At 38.8% G+C, this 15,632-nt stretch overlaps 1 protein-coding gene across 4 annotated transcripts in view; it reads left to right on the forward strand.

Moving 5' to 3' along the window:
* The first annotated feature begins 2,780 nt into the window (after positions 1-2,780).
* LOC150080867 (histone-lysine N-methyltransferase EHMT2-like) overlaps positions 2,781-15,632 on the forward strand; it is a 558,915-nt gene continuing 546,063 nt past the window's right edge. For 2 of the 4 annotated variants that reach the window (XM_090381696.1, XM_090381697.1), the window contains exon 1: positions 2,781-2,999. The gene's annotated coding sequence lies outside the window, so the exon portion shown is untranslated. The remainder of the gene's footprint in view (positions 3,000-15,632) is intronic. The other 2 variants (XM_090381694.1, XM_090381695.1) reach the window with 1 other exon arrangement.

Consider the following 15,632-nt stretch of genomic DNA (forward strand, 5'->3'; position numbering starts at 1 on the left):
CTCCAATTTGTACAGTAGTCTTCCATGCGCAACAGTGTCAAAAGCTTTCCTGAAATGTAAGTATATGATATCAAAATTATTTTTTGCATCCAGTTCCTTTGTGACCACATCATAATAACCAATCAAATTTGTCAGACAAGACTTTCCCTTAACAAACCCATGCTGTGTCTGAATTATTGCTGCAGTCTTGTCTAGATGATCCTGCAATGCATCTTTAACCAGTGACTCCAATATTTTACCCGGAACAGAAGTTAAACTAACTGGTCTGTAATTACGCATGTCACCCTTCGAACCTCCTTTGTGAATTGGGGATACATTTGCACATCTCCAGTCCGTGGGAACCTCCCCTGAATCCAAGGTTGCTCTCATAATTATGGCTAAGGGTTTGCTTAGTTGCTTTGCCGCCTCCTTTAATATAACTGGATAGATCCCATCCACCCCAGGTGCCTTTCTTATGTTTAACTTCAACAATTTCTCCTCCACTTTGCTCTCAGTTATTACAAAATCATTAAGCACACTGCTACAATTTGATAACCTTCTTCCATTTTCAAACTGTAATAATTCCTCACGTGTGAATGTAGATGCAAAATACTCATTCGGTTTGTTTGCTATCTGAGCAGGATCATCAACAGTCGAACCATCGATGTCAAGTGGACCAATCATATTCATTCCCTTCCTTTTAGAGTTTATATAAGTAAAGAAATCCTTTCTGTTTTTCTTAGCATCTTTTGCCAAAGATTTCTCGTAATCCGCCTTTGCCTGCCGAACCTCCTTTGTGACCTGATTACAGACTAGCTTATATCTGCTACAGGCTTCTGCGTCGCCTGATAATTTATATGCATCCCATTCATTTTTCTTCTCTGACACGAGTCTAATTAGTTCATTTGATAACCATTTAGGCCTAAACCTTGAACAATATTTCTTCATCGGTATGAAAAGTCTAGTAGCTTCCACGATTAATTCCTTGAATGCTTCCCACTTAGAATTTACTGTTTGTAACATCGTCAGTTGATCCCACTGTACAGAATTTAAAAACTGTCTGAGACCACTGTACTCCCCTTTACGGAAGCAAAAACCCTTTCCTTTACCCCTGACGGTAGTTACCTCTTTGAGTAAATCCCACTTCAGCACACTGTGATCACTGCCACCTAGTGGTTCCTTTATCTGCAAATTCTTAATACACGAATGATCACTGCTGATAACCAGATCAAGAGTATTACTTTCTCTGGTTGCCTCTCGAACATGCTGGTGCAGAAAACAATCATGCAATAAATCCACAAAAGTCTGACTAGTGTGTGAGTGACCAACCCACAAGTTCCAGTCAATATCTGGGAAGTTAAAATCCCCCATTATAAGACATTCTGATTTACTGACCCACTCTATTTCTCTGTACAATTGTTCATTGTACTCATTTGAGTCATTAGGCCTATAACACACTCCTACTCTTATTTTTGCTTTCGCAGTGCTTATGTCACACCAAACTGACTCAACAGTGCACTGTCCATCTATATCAGCTGGATGCACTTCTTTTGATTTTATGTTTTTCTTAATTAACAGCATAACACCTCCTCCCTTTCTGTCCTGTCTATCCTTTCTGTACACATTGTACTCCCCAAATTCCAGTTCTGCATTCCTTATATCTTTGTGACACCACGTCTCTGCTATCCCAACAATATCCGCCTTTGATGTCTTGACCAACACTTCAAATCCATCAAATTTATTTACTATACTTCTAGCATTGGTATACATGCAAGCATACATGCTCCTATGCCTATTCCTTGTTACCCTAACACATCCCATATACCCAACTATTCCAGGACCTGTGCCATCCGTCCCTGAAACCCCCAACACCCCTCGCTCCAGGTCGCTTCTTATTCTAATAGAAGTTGTGCAAGAATCACCTTCACCTCTGCCTGCGGTTACTGTTAAACTATTAGTCTTTGTATCCCCCCAAGCTAGCAGTTTTCCGACCCACCTAACACTGCCTCGATAGCATCAGCAAATATTCTTGCACCCTTTCTATTTAAGTGTATCCCATCCCTGTAGAAGCAGTCTCTCCTGTTAACAAGTACAGTCCAGGCTGAAAAAAATTCTACCCCTTGTATGTACTGCAAGGTGAAACAGGAAGTGTTTTTAGTTGGTTTCTCCGTGCCCCCCTTGTCTGGTATGAGACTAATAGATTCGTAGCGCTCAGATATGTACAAACACTGGGGCTATTGCCCTACCCTGTACTAGAAAATAACTTATCACCAGTTTCGGCTCATTTCGAACAATGCATATACCGTACCCTTTTTGGGCGTAGCAATTATAGTCATGATTAATGCACGTAAAAAGAAAAAGAAAAAGAAAGAAATATCAAGAGTTCTTCTATAAAAGTTGTATATTCCTTCGTTTAACGGTGATGAGTTAAATTACATTTTAGTTTGTGCCCCCTATCGGATTATAACTCTTCATGTGTACATCCTTTTTTAATGTAAGAAATTGGAAATGTTGATCCGTTACCGTTTTGTTAGTTGGTGTTAGTAAGGTGGAAGAGAGTGTCTTTCGTGTAATTTCTTAAGTTGTCAAAAGAAAAAGAAAAAGAAAGAAATATCAAGAGTTCTTATATAAAAGTTGTACATGTATATTCCTTCGTTTAACGGTGATGAGTTAAATTACATTTTAGTTTGTGCCCCCTATCGGATTATAACTCTTCATGTGTACATCCTTTTTTAATGTAAGAAATTGGAAATGTTGATCCGTTACCGTTTTGTTAGTTGGTGTTAGTAAGGTGGAAGAGACTGTCTTTCGTGTAATTTCTTAAGTTGTCTAAATTTTTTATTCTCAGTCATACCTGTTAATGTTACGCTTTTTTTACTTTTATCAGTGTTTCAATCATGGTGTTAAGAACAAGAAAGTAACCTGTTGTGATTCAATCAGTAATTGCTTTCGAGTTATACTCGGCAGTATAGTAGAATCTCGAAGAACGCTCAGGCGAGCTAAATTTTCAATTTTTCGAGGTTTGTATTAACGAGGTCTGCCAAAATCTTAACTGTTTACTTATCTCAACTTTAATCTAAGCCTTATCTTACAATAATAAGATATATTATTATATAATAAGATATTATAACATAAAAATCGACAAAATAACATTTTGTCGATTATTTATTTGTTTATAAGAGAAACACTGGATCGTATGTATAGCTTAGCTTAGAGAGACAATAAAAAAACTCTAAAACAAGAAAAATTTTAAATTCTTCATGTTTTCGAGGTTTGTATTTACGAGGTCTGCCAAAATGTTAAATCTTAACTGTTTACTCTGGTACATATCTCAGCTTTAATCTAAGCCTTATCTTAAAATAAGAATTATATTTTGTCGATTTTTTTTTATTTATAAGAAAAGAAACAACGTAATTGAAATGATAAGGTGTAATTAGCATTACAAAAACAAAATCATAGTATTGATATTAAATGAAACATGAATCCAATTAACTGTAATTTAAAGAAAATCAAACTTTATTTGCATACTTTGTCTTCCGTACTACAGGACACACAAATGCAACAGTTGTTTCTTTATCAACATTCTAAAATTTTTTTGATGCATATTTTTTTAAGACTGCATGTGTGCATACTTTAACTTTCAATTTTTGTCATTGATAAAGACTTCATTTTGTTTAGGGGTCAGCAGCTTTTCTGGTGTTGCCATTGCTGTAGTCATCATTATCATCCACCTTAACAGCCTCCTCAAATTCTTCAAAAAAATTAGTGATGGGCATAATCAAATGATTAATATTTCATTACCCCTACACACTTAAAGGTCTCGACTAATTCTAAATGGGAAATTCTACAGGTAATCCTCATATAACATTTTTCTTGTTTATACTCTGGCACGACCACCAGATCAGTGGAGTTCACAGTAAATCAATCAATACAAACATTAATCGTATTTGGCAGTCATGGGCTTGAACCCCAGTCCAGTCAAAGAGCGTGTTCTACTGCACTCGTGCTCCTGATTACTCGGCCACTTCAGGCATGGTAGTTAGATTCCTATAAAATCTTGTGTGTAGTGCAAAACCATGTATATGGGATTAAGAACCAGTACAAAAAGCAGGCTTCCAAAAGCTAATGAAAATACCGTTTTTTTCATAACTATCAGAAACTTAATTTTTATTAAAAATTGTAATAACTGAACAAACTGTTTACAAAGTGCGTATATATATATATATATATATGTGTCAGATGATGATATGTCAGATGTTTGCTGTACCTTTTTTATTTTTATCATGAAAGATTCAGTTTCCAACTATTTTAAATGTTATTCAAATATATGTATATGTCAGATAATGTGCATTCATTTAATTTTCTTCCTCTTCGTTGCTGCTAAGCTCAATCAAATGTGAAAGTTTTCTCTGTTGCAGAATATCTTCACCTTCTGAACTTTCTTCTGTAGCATCTAGATTTTGTGTATCTTTTGCTCTCTTTAAAAAATCTAATCTGGGTTTGTTTGCTTTTGTTTGATAGATCTTTGTAAATTTCATGGCCTGGAGCTCCGTTTTAAACTTAGGGCTCTTTTCAGTCGAAGGATCTGTATTCAAAAAATAAGATCCTGATTGCTCAGCTAAGTTTATGCCTTTCCATATGCTTTTTAGTGTGAAATTTGGAACTTCAGAATTTTCATGTGAGCTATCATCCTCTGAATTGATTTACCTCTGATGCCATTTCCACCAAATCCACTTCGCCAGCCTCTTTCTACCAGTAATTCTTGAACGTCTTCAGTAGTCATATCATCAAAACCTTCCCCTACTACCGACTTAGCAAGTTCTACTATTGCACAGATTCCAATTTCTGGCAGTTCGACCATATCTCCAGAATGAACTGACTCTGGCTATACATATTTCCAAACACGCATTTAATGTTGACGGTTTTATTTCTTTGAGTGATAAAGTCCAATTGAAAAATGTTTCCATGCCTCCCTCACTTCAATAGATTCACAATCAGTTTTTTCCAAAATCCATTGTAACAATTTTTTGATGTAATGAGCTTTAAAGGTAGATATAATACCTTGAACTAATGGTTGAATTAAAGAAGTATTAGATGGTAGGAACATTACTTCAGTCAGTGGCGCCTCCGTAGCCAGGTGGGAAGGAGCAGCAATGCTTAGCACATGCTTCTGGATTAGACCGATGTTCGAGCCCGTCACCACCAAATATGGAGGATGCGGAAAGGTCAGGGAATGACCACCACATATCCCGGAGCAATATGGCCTTAGTTGCTAATGCTCCTAAAAACCAAAAACAACAACAACTTCAGTCAGTGATTGGATGACCTGGCACATTTTCCAATAGTAATAAAACTTTGAAATCTAGATTTTTCTGATTTAAATAGTTTTCCACAACTGGCACAAAACAATTTGAAACCATTCTTTAAATAAATTAGCAGTTACCCAAGCTTTTTTATTTGCTTTCCAATATACCGGTAACATGTTTTTATTTGCTCCATTCATTTGCACGAGGATTAGAGGATCTATAAAGTAGCATAGGTTTTACCCTGTAATCTCCTGATGTGTTACTGCACATAAGTAATGTTACACGATTTTTTGATGACTTAAAACATGATGCAGTTTCTTCTCTTTTTTTTGAAATAAATGTTCTGTTGGACATTTTTTCCCACCAAAGACCTGTCTCATTGGCATTGAAAACCTGATGTGGTGTGTATTCTTGTTTTTCAATAATTTTTTGAAATTCCTCTGCATGCTTCTTGGCAGCTTCATTATCAGTGAATGCATTTTCCCCTTGAATTCTTATGTTGTGTAATGAGAAGCAGTTTTTAAATTGCTCAAACCAACCTTTACTGGCAACAAACTCTGGGTTAACAGAAGGTTCTCCATTTTATTTAAAATTGTTATAAATTTAATTACAAGTATAGTGCCTTTTGTTTAATTACATTGCTGGCTATTAGGATCTTTTTTGTTGCTGTCATCAATCCAAATACAGTAAAAACCCCGCTGTTCGCGGTATCTGTATTCGCGATCGCCAATTTAATATAAAATGAAACCTAAAAAATGTGAATTTTAAAGCGCCGTGAATATTTTCCGCCATAAAAAAACATGGGCGTGGCTAAAATTATCTTTCCCGGTCAAAACAGCGCTCAGTGGGTGGGGGAGAGGGGTGACAAAATAGCGAGCATGGATGTTTCTCGCTAATCCTTGTTCAGTATGTGTTGTGCTCTTGTCATGGAAGGTTTTGTCGTTTGCTTTTAATTTATATGCTTATAAATTGAATAAATTTATCAATTTATAAATTGATATGCTTATAAAAGTGATAAATCTACCGTTTTGCAGTGTAAAACAGACTTTTTCGAGTGTGTTAACGGAAGAAAGTGACTTTATTGTGGACAAGTTCTTTCTAACCCGTACAAAAATATGACTACGAATAACAAGGGAAATGAGAAAAGATCAAAGAAGGTGATGACATTAGCGAATAAAATTGAGCTATTAGACAAAATTTCTAAGGGTGAAAGTGTCTCCTCAGTGGCAAAACATTATAAAATCAATGAGTCAACGGTACGATCAATCAAAAAATCAAAAGAAAAAATCCGCCGTAGTGTCCGTGAAAACGGGCTAATTGCTTCAAGAATTTGCTCTGTAACTCGTGATGTTAAATTAGAAAAAATGGAAAACGCTTTAAATCTGTGGATAGAAGACCGAACTCAAAATAAAATTCCGTTAAATTCACTCATCATTCGTGAAAACGCAAAACTCCTTATCAACACTTTAGTGAAACTGGTGATAGCACTGGTGGGATAAGTTTTTTAGCTAGCAAAGGCGCTGGTGTGAAAGATTTGTTTGAAATTTCTAATAAATATTACATTTAATATTAAATTGTTTCTTATTTTCATTTCGATGCCATATGCTTGCATTTCACTATGTACTGTCATTGTACATAGTCATATTATGAAGGTACGTATAATGCATACATAGACAAAATTTTAGACTAGTTTTTCTTATATATTACATATTTTGGAACAGAACCCCTTTATTACTATGGGAGCCATAACTCAGTATTCGCGTTTTCGGTATTCGCGGCATTTCTCAGGAATGTAACCCCCGCGAATAGCGGGGGTTTACTGTACTGAGTGCTTTTTCCATTTTCCCAATTGTTGCCACTTGGGGACGAGCTGTATATTTAAAGAAATGAAAGATCCTGCAGACGCAGCAGTTCTAATTTTCTGTTCATTTTTCTTTATAGTCCAGATTATTGCCTCATTTAAATTTAAACTTTTTTGCAATGTATGATACCTTTCCCTTCTTTTAAGACTCCAAAATTTGTATGTTTGATTCTAGAGAAATAGTTTCTTTTGAGTGGTGCCTTTTTACTTTACTTAGGCATAATTTAGGACTGGAATTTAATTCACAACAAAAATTATTCCCATGCGGTTCTTAAGAACAAAGCTTAACAATACATACCTAGAAAAATTTATAAACATTCAAATAAAAAACATAATCTTACAAAAACCTTAAGTCATAAACTGTAGACATTGAAGTCACAATTTTTTATGGTCTCAAACAAGCACAGAACCTAACACTGATTTCCCAACAAAGTAAAATACGGAGATTTCTCAATTTTTTTTTGTATTAAAACCAGCGAGCCAGCAGTGGGGATTTGCAAAAAAGAATGGCGATGTTGAAAAATTACATCCGTCAATAGCAGGGTTTACCCCACACAAAAGCTCAAAAATGTTGTGTTATGTGAGATTTACCGCAATTCTCTAACTACGTTAGAGCGAAACTGTGTTATATAAATACCGTGTTATGCGAGGATTTCTGCAATTTATCGATTGTGTTAGAACAAAAATATGTTGTAGAAGTACCATGTTATATTTGGTGGTATATACAGGGTGTCTCGAAAATATTGGTACAAATGTTTAGGGGAGGTAGGTAACATCTAAAGGAATGTGAATCGCATAGGAACCCATAACTGGAAACGTCACGGGGAAAGTAGTAGCAGAGGCACAAGAAGCAGAAATGACACAAGACAGTAATTAGTGGCAAACATTTATTTGACATAATATTAACAATGGAGTACGAAATGGATGCATTTCATGATGTTAAACAGATGCTCGAAGGTTCCACCATGAGACGCGATGCATGGGTGACACCGACGCAGCATGGATTGGCGGACACGGTTGAACACACCTGGAGTTTCTCTGACAGTAGCAGCAGCGCAGACGAGTCTCGCCACGAGATCCATTTCCATCTCCACAGGCGATTCATACACGATAGATTTGAGGACCCCTCACAGAAAGAAATCAAGGCTCGATAAATCAGGTGAGTGTGGGTTCCAGGCAACGGGTCCACCACGGCCAATCCATCGACACCCAAAACGCCTGTTCAAATGGTCATGAACATACCTTCCATAATGGGCAGGCACCCCGTTATGTTGAAACCAAATGTTGCGTCTCACATTTGCTGGAACATCGTCAAGTAACCCTGGTAGAACTTGTTCAAGAAAGATCCGATATTTAGCAGAGTTCATGCGGGATGGTAACAGATATGGGCCGACTAAGCAGTCACCGACCATACCTGCCCACATATTTATTGCAAAGTGATGTTGTGCCGACAATAGCAGGGTTTACCCCACACAAAAGCTCAAAAATGTTGTGTTATGTGAGATTTACCGCAATTCTCTAACTACGCACACAGTGGGGTTGTCGTGAGCACACACACATATGCATTGTGCTGATTGAATAAGCCTTCCCAAGTGAAATAAGCCTCATCCATGGCCAAAACATAGGCTGGAAAATTCAAATCTTCAACACTTTCTTGGAGAAACCACTGCGCAAAAGCCACATGTGCAGGATGATCTTGGGGGATCAGTAACTGAACCCTTTGGAGATGAAAGGGGTGTAAGGGATCGTCATGCCAGACACGCTGTACACTGAAACGAGACATTCCTAAGGTAGAGACAATGGCACGTGTGCTGGTAGGATTATTCTGGATGGCATTCAACACACTTTCTTCCATGGCAGGAGTTCGTGTCGAACGTGGTCTGCCTGCACTACTCCTGTTACCTCTAAATGACCCATAATCGCCAAAGTTTGGTGCACACGCGCAAACAAACGGTGATCCGGTACATGTCTGGTAAGCGTTCTCCATAAATTCGTTGAGTGGCTCGTCCATTGCCCCCTGCTAATCCATACACTAGGTGCATGTCTGCCAGCTCACAGTTCGTATATCGATGCATGCTCTTCGTGCGGCGGCTACTGCTTGAATGAGTAAACCAGAAATTTTCCCTCTCGCGAACTGATGAACAGTGCAGTGTACCGACTTACGGTGACGTTTCCGGTTTTGGGTTCCTATGCGATTCACATTCCTTTAGATGTTATCTACCTCCCCTAAATGTTTGTACAAATATTTTTGAGACTCCCTGTATATAGAATTTCCCATTTAGAATTTTGTCAAGACCTTTTTAAGTGGACACACACACACACACACACACACACACACACACACACACACACACACACACACACACACACACACACACACAACTATTGTCTGAGTGGTAACAGTACATTATGTTTCATTTTATATATACATACAAGGTGTCCCAGGAGGAAAGGTCAATATTCCAAGAGGTGAAAGGATATTTTAGGTCATTTTAATCAAAAAAGTTCATATAACATGTGCCCTATCCCAAATGGTTTCCGAGATAGAGGCATTTGAATATTTATTTTTCAAGTGACAAATTTGGAACAGTTTATAATAAATTTTGAAAAATGCCACCATCAACTTCAATGCACTTTTCTACTCTCATGAGAACATGTCATGTTGCTTGTCTAAGTGTATCTTCATGGTCCTTTATATGGGCAACAGCGTCCATTATGTGAGCTAGCAGATCATCTCTTGTATCTACCTTTCTTCTGTACACTTCTCTTCATCCAATCCCATAAACAAAAATCTAGTGGGGTTAGGTCGGGAGATCTTGGTGGCTGGTTAATGGCATCACCACCACCAATCCACCGATTAAGCAACATCGGTCCAGATGTTGCTTCACACACCTGGTAGAATGGGAAGGGCCCCCGTCGTGCTGAAAGTACATAGCACACAGTGTGGCCAAAGGAACATCCTCTAGTTGTTCACCTAATGTATTTGGCAAAAATTGAAGTTAATCGTGTCCTGTCATTCGATGTTATAAAATAACGGGACCTATCAACAGGTCCCGTTATACCACACCACACACATTGATTGAGAAAAGAACTTGGAAATTTGTTTCCGCTGTACCATGTAGATTCTTGTGCGACCATCGATGAGTGTTACGTGTGTTGTTGATTCCATTTTGGGTAAATGTGGCTTCACGTGGTTTATCAGTAAATAGTATTGATGAAAGCACTTCATGATTGACATTTAACAGTGACAAAATTCAAGACGCGTGGCACTGTCCCCTAATCAAAGTAAGCACACCTGCACTACAGTTGCTGGCCGGAATGCTCCCACTTTACCTGGAAGTAGCCAAAAGAGGCTTATATTATAGATTTAAAAAAGGGCATACCCAGAGAATTTCTGGGGATAGCCCTTGATATAACCAACACCTTCAATGATGAAAGAAAAAGAAAGCCATAAAGCTCCATGAGCTATGGCAAACAAAGTGGGAGCAGGAAACCAAAGGTCTGGTTACCAAACGGTTTCTGTCACGGGTGTCAATGGTTAGCCCAGAGCCACCTAAGTGTTATTTATATTGACAGGTCATGGCTCCCTAAAGGCGAAACTAACCTCAGGCCTGACTGATGACCCAAACTGCACCTGTGGCAAAAGTGAAGACTGGGCACACATTCTATATGAATGTATAATATATGACATCCCCAGAACAGAGCTAATAGCACAGATTGGTCCCCTTCCCAGGGGAGAAGAACATCTGTTCATCACAGAAGAGCAAAATTATAAAGCTTTTACATCTTTCACACAGAAAGTATTTGAAATGCACAAAGCAATCCAAAGAATGGCAATTCAGCCCCCAGCAATTAGACAATAATCAATAGTAAAATTGCCCAAGTTTCCCACCATGCCCAGACGGTGCATGGTGGGAAAAACTTTTAGGACTTAAAAACTATTAGGACAGCAGTATTCTGCACCCTGACAGAAACCTGATATAACAAAACTCCCCAGGACTACCCTGCAATGTGCAGGAACCTAGGGCCCCACACCAAATAAGTAACCATGCAGGGAGGGAGATGTACAGGCAGCCAGGGAAGCAGATTAACTGAAAAATATCAGTAAGCTAGTAGCAAGGGGATCAAATGTAGAATGAAAGAAGAATGAATAGGCTGGACACTGAGTGAACTAGGAATTTTGGTAAAAGGGAATAAATGGCAGTTTTGGTGAAAAAGAGTGACCTAGCATGAGGGAAAGAGAGAGTGAATGGGAATGAGTGGAAGAGCAAATGTAATTGGCGAAAAGAATACAAAGTTAAAAATAACTTACAGTACTTTACATATACTGTACTAACAAACATTTACTGACCACATAAACACTATCACTGCATTCCTTCTCCCCTGGCCTGCAAAAAAAAAAAAAAAAAAAATATATATATATAAAAAAAATGCAAGTAGAGTGAGAATGCAGATTATGAATGAAATAAATGTCTCTCTCCCACCCCCTCACCTGGTGGCTTCCCCACTGCCAGCTAACATATCCCACACCTGGAATGGGATGGGCAGCTTGACCTTCATATCGGATTCGACACTGCTTGGACATGACACTGACGAAGACATTCTGCGGCTTTGCTGCCAACACGCCATTGGCGATCTGAACTGGGTACTCTAACCTGGTTCCCTTTAAAACCCCATCCCCAGGCAGGGGGGGAAACGGATCTCTGTCTCCTCTCCTCCCAGCCTACCCCCCATACTTTGCCTGGTGGGGCTCGTCTCCCCTGACCTCTTTGGGGATGCCTACTCTGTCATCCCTATTCTTCTATCTGTTTTCCCCCCAGTCTTCAGTCTCTCACTAAATTGACCAAGATACACCCTTAACAATGCTGCCAAATTCTAATCAACGTCTAAATACCACCGGTTTCATCTAAATCTCTAAGACAACAAACACTATTAGCTTTTATCTAGCGTATAGCCTCACATCTAAATTTAATAACATCAAAATTTTGCCCAACCTATTAGGCCTTTAACACATCTCTTTAGCGTTCAACCCCAACCAGCGATTTCCAAACAGGAAGGCTGATGGACGAAGACAGTAGCCTGTGTGGACATACATTTTTGCCGCTCCTGGAACAGAGAAGTTTTTTTCTGATTTATTTTCTGTTTTATTAGCTTAAATTGGCATATTAACTTACTTTCTAGAGTAGTTTTATATTCTTATTTACGATACTTAGATTAAAGCAACTTAGATAGAGATTTTGTAGGTATTACTTAATATCGGAAAGGGTATCAAATCCATGTGTTTATCGTTCGTAAATAGCCGCCATTGCTACGCGATACGAAATATTTCGAAATAGATAGCATAAGCATAATATAGTATAGTATAGTACATAATATTGTCAATTAATCTTGTTGAACTTCATTGTCAATTAAATTGTACTTTTAACTATACATATAACGATTTGGGTTACGTAACATAAATAATTAGTAAAAAATAAAAAATTAATACTTAACTTGATACGGAAGTTATATAAAGGGATTTTGTAGATACCACTCGATACTGAAACATAAATATAGAGTTATAACTGTGTTGAGATATAAGTTTAGGGTTTTAATTTTGTACTGAAATTGAAATTTTATTGAAATTAAATCGAAATCATGACTCTGACCAGAGCAGCAAAGCAAAAGGCTCAAGCTAATGGGAGTGCTGTGGCTCAGGGGAGAACTGAGGGGGGCAGTTGCCCTCTGAATCACAGCCTATTAAAATGCACTAATTGCTTGATGTTTGTGGAGCAGTCAGGTACGGGACATGATACTGCCATGGGGGAGGATGTCTTTGTATGTGCGCGATGCAAGGAGTGTAAGGAAATCAGGCGACAACTCAGCATTGTTATGGGCCTATATGAGAGCTTGAAGGACAGGGTGGATGCCCTCAAAGCATTAAAAGTGAGGGCCCATCAAGCTCTCAGCTGCCCACACCAATGCCAGAGCTTGCACTTGGTCATCGCGCAACACAGCGGCAGCCCCCAAGGCAGAATGCGCTGGTCCCAAAGGAACTAGTAGTTGTTGGTGACTCTATTGTCAGGGAAATGGGAAACATGCTTTGTAAAAAGGATAGGTGGAACAGGACCAGGGTATGTCTGCCAGGGGCAAAGGTTGATGACGTTGTAGAGCAGATATCATCTTTTAAGGGCACAAAAGGTGATATAGTTGTACACATTGGCACTAATGATATTAAGAGTAGGAGACCGGCGGAATTACTTAACAAGTACAGGTCACTGTTGAAAAAAAGCCGTGAATTAGGTTGAATTTGAAAGTGTCTGCAATTCTGCCCAGATACGATAGGAGGGGAGTATATGATGAGAGCCATGTCGATCAATTAGGCCCTGGAAGGATTGTGCAAGGCTCAAGGGGTAGAATTTTTTTCAGCCTGGTCTGTACTTGTTAACAGGAGAGACTGCTTCTACAGGGATGGGATACACTTAAATAGAAAGGGTGCAAGAATGTTTGCTGATGCTATCGAGGCAGTTAGGTGGGTCAGAAAACTGCTAGATTGGGGGGATACAACGACTAATAGATTAACAGTAGCCACTGCAGAGGTGAAAGTGATTCTTGCACTTCTTCTATTGGAATGAGCCGCAGCCTGGCAAATAAGATGCAGGATAGTTCAGAGACTGCTGGGAATCATTGGGGTACAAATAAACACATAGGTTGTATTAGGGTAGCTAAGAAAAAGAGCAGGTGCATGTATACTTGCGTATACACCAATGCTAGGAGTTTAGTAAATAAATTTGATGAATTTGAGGTATTGCTGAAAACATCAAAGGCAGATATTTTGGGGATTTCAGAGACGTGGTGTCACACAGATATAAGGAATGCAGAACTGGAATTTGGGGAGTACAATGTCTACAGAAAGGATAGACAGGGTAGGAAGGGAGGAGGGGTTATGCTATTAGTTAAGAAATACATAAAATCCAAGGAAGTGAAGCCAGTCGACATTTGCTGGACAGTGCAGTGTCGAGTCAGTTTGGTGTGACATAAGCATTGGGAGATCAAAATTGAGAGTAGGAGTGTGCTATAGGCCTAATAACTCTGATGAGTATAATTAGAAACTGTACGGGGAAATAGTGGGCCAGTAAATCAGAGAGTCTTATAATGGGGGATTTTAATTTCCCAGATATTGACTGGAATTTGGGGGCTGGTCACTCACACACTAGCAAGGCTTTTGTGGATTTATTGGATGAGTGTTTTCTACATCAACATGTTTGGGAGGCAGCTAGAGGGAATAATACTCTTGATTTGATTATCAGTAATGATTCTTCATGCATTAAGAATCTGCAGGTAAATGAACCACTAGGTGGCAGTGATCACAGTGTGCTGAAGTGGGATTTACTCAAAGAGGTAACTACCATTAGGGGTAAAGGGAAGGGTTATTGCTTTCGTAAAGGCGACTACGATGGACTGAGACAGTATTGAAATTCTATACAGTGGGACCAACTGATGAAATTACCAACAGCAAATTCAAAATGGGAAGCATTCAAAGAACGTAGCTTGGAAGCTACTAGGCTTTACATACCAACTAAGAAATATTGTTCAAGGTTTAGGCCTAAGTGGATGTCAGATGAACTAATGAGACATATGGCAGAGAAGAAAAATGCGTGGGATACATACAAATTAACACGTGACACAGAAGCCTGTGATAGATACAAGTTGATCTGTAACCAAGTTACAAAGGAGGTTAGGCAGGCGAAGGAAGATTACGAGAAATCCTTGGGAAGGGATGCGAAGAAAAACAGCAAAGAGTTCTTGACTTATGTAAACTCTAGAAGGAAGGGGATGAATCAGATTGGTCCACTTGATATCGATGGGTCAACTGTTGATGATCCTGCTCAGGTAGCTAACAAAGTGAATGAATATTTTGCATCGCATTCACACACGAGGAGTTACTCAGCGAGGGGAATGCCAGAGGTGTATTCAACTCTGGCAATAAGCTAGAGAATCTTGTAATAACTGAGAGCAAAGTGGAGGAGAAATTGTTGAAGGTAAATACAAGAAAGGCACCTGGAGTGGATGGGATCTATCCAGTTATATTAAAGGAGGCAGCAAAGGAAGTAAGCAAACCCTTAGCCATAATTATGAGAGCTTCCTTGGACACAGGGGAAGTACCCATGGACTGGAGATGTGCAAATGTAACCCCAATTCACAAAGGAGGATCAAAGGGTGACACAAATAATTATAGACATGTTAGTTTAACTTCTGTTCCTTGAAAATTAATGGAGGCACTGGTTAAAGAAGCACTGCAGGATCATCTAGACAAGACTTCAGTCATAGCTCAGACACAGCATGGTTTTGTTAAGGGGAAGTCTTGCCTGACCAATTTGATTGGATACTATGATGCAGTCACAAAAGAACTGGATGCAGGGAATAACTTTGATATTATATACTTGGCTCTTAGAAAGGCTTTTGATACTGTTGCACATGGAAGAGTGCTGCACAAATTGGAGCAG

The sequence above is a fragment of the Mastigoproctus giganteus genome, chromosome 9 (genome assembly GCF_048544385.1).
Source record: "Mastigoproctus giganteus isolate SK-2022 chromosome 9, ASM4854438v1, whole genome shotgun sequence".
NCBI lineage: Eukaryota > Metazoa > Arthropoda > Arachnida > Uropygi > Thelyphonidae > Mastigoproctus > Mastigoproctus giganteus.